Here is a 6214-nt window from a genome sequence, read left to right as displayed (position 1 = left end):
AAGTTATTTAACTTTTCTATGTCTTATCTCATAAGCAAATTGAATAAATATCTCTAAAGAGTTGTTTCCAGGGCTGGATGAGATAAGAGACGATCTGCCCCTCCCTCCAAGGAAAGCAGAGCCTGAGACAAAGAGGACGTGTACACGGCTGTATTGCAAATGGGCCTTGGGAAACAAGGACAGAAGCCAATGCGAGTGCCGACACTGAGCCCGTTCCCAGGACAGATGTGAGGGGGCTGCCAGGGACCTCACACTGTCCTCTCGGGACTGGAGAAGCAGAGCCGGCCCCACTGCCCCCCTCCCCCATCTGTCAGTGGCTCTGACTTTGCCAAGTGCAAGTGCGAGGGACAAGCTGACTCCCGCAAGCCCCTCACTTCGGCCCCACTGGCATCAGAGCGGGTCCTGGGCAGAGTGGGAGGGACGGCCCCTGGCAGGGGCTGGCAGGTGACATCGCCATGAGGCTGCCTGTCCTAGCGATGCCCAGCCTCAAAGGTGGGCCGGGAGCACACGAGGCCAGGCACACAGGTGCCAAAATAGATGCACGAGCACTGAGCGCGTGCTGGGGACACAGTAAGCACTCAGCAGTGACTGCTGTCATCAGAGAACTAACCTACAACCTACGTACCAACCTACATACCTAGTTGGGCCCCAGCTTCTGAAGACCGTTTCCACAAACAAGAGGACCACAATCACGGAGGGAGTCCCACCGTGAGCTTTAGGCTCCTTTGTCATTTTGGAGAAAAGAAACGTGCACAGGGAAAGACAGGACCACGGGCGCTGGGTGGGGATCCCTGAAGGGCTGCGAACCAGGCAGGTTTGCCTCCCGACTGGTCCTCACTTGTCAAAGATTGTGCTGGGGAGAAGCAGCGGCTGACGGATGACGGCCCCTCCGCGGTCCTCCACAGCAGACATTCAGGGGGAGCACGCAGGCGCTTGCATCCCGCGTCAGTGGGGAGCGCGCCTCTGCCTGGCTGGCTCCCAAGTGCTCTCAGTCATTTCCGATGCAGCTCGTCCCCGGGAGAAGGTCCAGTGCCACAGCCAGCTCAGGGCTGGCACTGCGAGGCCCTCGCTCTGTCCCCCCTACCGCCACCTCCTTTATACACAACTATTCACCATTTAATCTCTCCTCCTCTGTCTACCAACCTACGTACCTAGTGACCAGAAGGCAATCAGCTAAACCTAGAAACAAAATTGGTCTAAGAACTAACCTTAACTGTTCCTATTTCATTACAATTGAAGTTAGTTCACCTGTTCTTAGTTTCGTGGTGACGATCAAACTGGCCCCGAGGACCCTCAGAAGGTCTTCTCTGTGTAAGTGGGACGGTTTGGTTGGTGAAGGGGAGACACTGACCCACCAAAGTCATGGGCTTGGTCACAGGACACTAGTTAAGATTCTTCCAGCTGCAGCAACAGAAAGTTTTGACTCAAACGGGCTTCACTCAAAGGAGACTTGTCACCACCCACATGGGACCTTCAGGCAGGGCAGGCCCTTGTCTGCTCACACTTGGTCCCCTTTCTGTACGTTTTATCCTCAGGCTGCCAGCGATGCTGCTTATTCCACAGGTCACTTCCAGACTGGCCATGTCCATTCAGACACACGTAGAGTCTGCTGGCCTCCCGGGCCTGAGCTCGGTCTTAGCAAGTATTCCCAGGGCCTCGTGTCGTGGACTTTGGTGAGTCTGGGAAGGGATGGTAGTAGTTGTGTCTTGGCAGGCAGGGATGTCCCTTGTCCCCCGTGCCTGGCACTGGGCTGGACTGTGATTAGATGCACTGCAGCTGATGATGTGCTCTGATTAGTCTTTTCGACGAGACACCAGGATTCTTGTCACTGACTGGATCTTCCTGAAATCCCCAAATTGGGGCCGTGGATTAAACCATGGAAAAGCGGTCGAGCGAGCTCAATTCTTTTTCTGTGTCAATTTGCTGGCAGACACTACTGAAGAATATTTTTCCAGTGAGATGCTTATGAAAAACATTTCTGAGTACCAGAAAATCAATTGCGTTTATGAGAAAGCTATTGTTCCAGGAAACTTTGCTGCAAATTCAGAATGAAGAGACTCAAGGAATAAGCAAAAGAAGGAAACGACAAGCCAACAAAGGAGTCTTTCAGCCGCGTCTTCCAGGTTGGTTCACCCCAGGCGGCTGTGGACAGTCTGCTGCTGGGTTATTTGCACACACACAGGGGCCAGGAGTTAGAACTGCCCACACCACGCGATTTTCCTCTTGAATCGAAATGTTATTCTGGTGACATATTAAACGAGAGGTAAATAGTAACAAAAATTAGGGTATCGTGTAGTGCGAGTGGGGTTTCCACTCTGGGAAATGTCAAGAGTGGGGGTATTTGGGAAGCACGGCAGCCTGAGAACCAAGGCTGCAGGAAGGGCTTAGCAGAGGCGCCAGCTCTGATTAGCCCCGACCCCCTGGGGAAAGCGCCCAGGGACCCAGCAGCACCTCCTGGCAGGTTTATAGATGGGAGAGTTTGTGCTCAAACACCAAAAGGGGTTTTACGTCCACGTTTTTCAAAAGCCTCCCCCTGCAGGTGGGACAAGAGCACACAGACAGTCTACACTGTGGGCCTCCATTTCCCCACCGCCTCGGGGCGGCCAGTGAACCACTGGTACAAAGTGCTGCCTTGCCGCTGTCCTTGAGGCGACATCCAGGCTGCTGCGTCGTGCTGTTGCGGTGAAAACAGCACTGCGCTTGTCAGGGCTGGTGAGAACCTGCCCCTCTCAGACAGGGCGACAAAACTCACTTAGAGAAAGAAAACCATGTTTTCTCAACAGCTACCACAAAACGCTATCCCATAATATGAAGTAGTACTTCCGTTTATGGATCAGAGCATTATTTTGAGAATAAGTATAATGTGGAAAATATGAAATGTGGATGAGAAACAACAGAGTGCCCTTTGCTATGGAAGCGACGAGGTTCTGAAAGGCAGCTGTGGCCACCGAGTGGCCCCACACCTCAGGGGAACAGAGGGGACACCCCAGGGCACTGGCTGGGCCCCAGGTACAGACAGACCTTCAGCCTCTCATCACCCACATGCTAAATGCTAGTGCAGGGCCCAGCCTGTGGCCTATAAATACCATTTGCTCTAAAAGGGCCTCGGGGGAGAGAGGGCGAATCCCAGGACCGGACAGGAAACGTCCAACCGAAGCCCAAACATCTATTGGCCCAGGAAGTAGAGAGCCACACAGACCGCCGAGGCCACGACAAAGGGACTTGGAGGGGACTGAGGGGGCTCCCAGCATCAGAAACAGGGCACCTCAAGTCCCAATGAGGACAGTAAGAGCAGCAGGTCACAGCACAGGGACCAGGTTCACATCCGGGCGAGACTGACTCCAAAATCCCCAGTTCTCCATCTTTTCAGATTCTGAGACATCAGCTCCCCGTTGACGTCTCTCCTGCAGTTGTCAAGCGGTTGACAGGGCAAGTTGCTCCATGTGGAAGAATCCCAGTGCACAGATGACACCAGTGTCACCAACATCACAGAAAGAAGCACAGCCCCTCGGGACTTGAGCTCTTGTGGAAACGCTCACCATCTATGCAGCGCTCTTGCCCAAGCTGAGCCCAACTCTGATCAGTTTTCTACATCAAGCTGCCACTGTCCACGACATACAGGGACAAAGGAGCACGTTGACTGATTCCATGATGGGACCCGAGCATCATGGGAACGCAGGAAAACCTACAGGACAAAACCACAGTTTCTTCTCCAACAACAATGACAAAATGGCAGACAAAGGGATGGGACACAGCTGGGCGACCTAAAGACGGAAGGAACCTAAGTGTGGTGTCCACTGAGCAGAACGTGTGACCTCCACCGAGTTCCAAGTGTCAGAACAACTGGACAAAAACAAGGAAATGCAAAGACTGTCTGCGTATCCAAGGCCAGCAAAGAACTGTTGGCTTTGTAGGCCTGACATTTATCCTGGGAACGTTCTTACGCATCCCTGTCTCTCAGAGATACGTACTGAAATATTTACAGACACGATGCCTCGAATTTGCTTCAGAGCAGGTAGGGAACTGGCTGGACTGCACATAAGTTGTCAGGTGTGGGAACCGGCTGCTGGGGACCTGCTTGTCCTCTCTGTTCTGGTGTTCTCTCTATTTTTGTAAATGTTTGGAAGTTTCCATGAGAAATTGTTTTAAAAGGTGGAGGTTCCATCTGCGTGTTCTTTACATCTGTGCTGGCTTACGTGTCAAGGTGACAGACCCAGGCGAGAGCCCTGCACACAGCGGGTCCCCGAGCCCGACACCACCAGTCCCCGAGCCCGACACCACCAGTCCCCGAGCCCGACACCACCAGTCCCCAAGGCCCGACACCACCAGTCCCCAAGCCCGACACCACCAGTCCCCGAGCCCGACACCACCAGTCCCCGAGCCCGACACCACCAGTCCCCAAGGCCCGACACCACCAGTCCCCGAGCCCGACACCACCAGTCCCCGAGCCCGACACCACCAGTCCCCGAGCCCGACACCACCAGTCCCCGAGCCCGACACCACCAGTCCCCGAGCCCGACACCACCAGTCCCCGAGCCCGACACCACCAGTCCCCGAGCCCGACACCACCAGTCCCCGAGCCCGACACCACCAGTCCCCGAGCCCGACGTACCACTGCTCCCCGTGATGCCTCCCCCAGCTGTGCCACATGTGCTGCGTCCACTCTGAGTGGCTTCATTCTCTATCTTGGGTGCTGGGCAGGCTGTAGGACAGCCCCCTGCATCTCAGTGGTGGGGTCCCTAGAGCCCTGTTGAGACGGGAACAGGTCTCTCTTGGTTCCGTCTTCAGACTTCAGGGAGCAGGGACGTGGCCCAGACTGTCCCACGCACTTCCCAGCCTCTGAGCCCACGGAGGCTCCGCTGGCCCCAGACGCGAAGCTTCCTGGGCCTTAGCCTGTCGTCCCCAAGAGGCTAACTATGAGGAGTGTCATCCCACTAAAGTACAACTGCAGGCCGGTATCCAGATTGTCCAGGCCGCCACAGCCTGGCAGAGTGGGCGACGCTGGTTGGGCAGGAGCAGCCGGAGCACAGCAGCCTTGATGTGTGTCTGTGCCGAGGGAAAGTGGACCCACATGTTGTGGGGGACGGAAGCAGGCTGTCAAACGGCAATATCAGACCCCAAGCAAATCAGAGACACACACCCAGCTGGGAAACAAGCGGCTGGAGCAGTTAGGTGAGGTGAGGCCAGAGGACAGGCAGTCTCCCACTGAGCACATGCCACAAGGGTCCACACCCAGCAGAGAGGGCAGGGAGATGGGGCTCCAGTATGTGACAATAGTGCTTCCCCTGCTTTGCCCTCCCGGACCCACGGTACTGAACCAAGTGACCAGGACGCACAGGACAGCACGCAAAGCCAAAATTGAGTTGAACACAGAGACTCAATGCCTGAGCTGCCAATGAGAACACTGTCCCGGGCAGCTCACCTGCTGTCTCTGACGGGGCATTTGGATAAGGTGGGCACTTGCCTCTCCTCCATGAGGCACTTCTCTGCCTCTCAGCAGGTGCAAAGAGAGATTCATGCAAAATCCAAGTGTCCAAACTACCAGTTCAAAGCTCTTTGAAATCTTGAGGCCCTAGAAAGTTTGTCAGAGCTCATGACCCTGAACCTATCTTCCTGGTGCTGAGAAAAACAAAAACTGTCAAGCATTAAAGAGAAAAGCAGCAACCTTTCCCCCAGGTAGTGGGGGCCCATCACCTAAGTTGGGATGATCAGAGAACCCAAAGTGAGATCCCTCTTTTGCCAACCAGAGGCCAGAGGCTGCTGGTGCCTGAAGGGTCTCCACTCTGACCACAGTGACAACCACCCCACCCACCCCTCCTCTTCAAAGAAAGCACCACAGTGTTACCATGGGGAAGGAGAGGTGGACGAAGGGTCTGGGGGTCTCAGATCAGGCAACAAGTCCACAGAGCCCACCAGGACTGTGGACGCCGACACAGAAGTCACCTCCCACCCACATGACACAGCCATGGGTGCAAGCGGGAAGCCAGCCAGGTTTTGAGCCTGAAGCTCTGGGCACCCAGGCCCTGGATCGGGGCTTCCAAAGTTCAGAGAACCTGCACCTTGTCCCAGGATTTCAGGTAGCCTGGAAAGCACAATCTCAGTGACTTCGTTTCTAGCAATGTCCTGATAATGGGATGTCCTGCAGACGAGATAGCGGGCAGCTTGTTGACCAGGGAGCAAGAAAGTCCTACCTGGGAAGTCGACAGCATGGCTC

The sequence above is a fragment of the Rhinolophus sinicus genome, chromosome 3 (genome assembly GCF_057876585.1).
Source record: "Rhinolophus sinicus isolate RSI-liver-muscle chromosome 3, RSI-T2T, whole genome shotgun sequence".
NCBI classification, from domain to species: domain Eukaryota; kingdom Metazoa; phylum Chordata; class Mammalia; order Chiroptera; family Rhinolophidae; genus Rhinolophus; species Rhinolophus sinicus.
Note: the sequence above shows the minus strand (reverse complement) of the source record.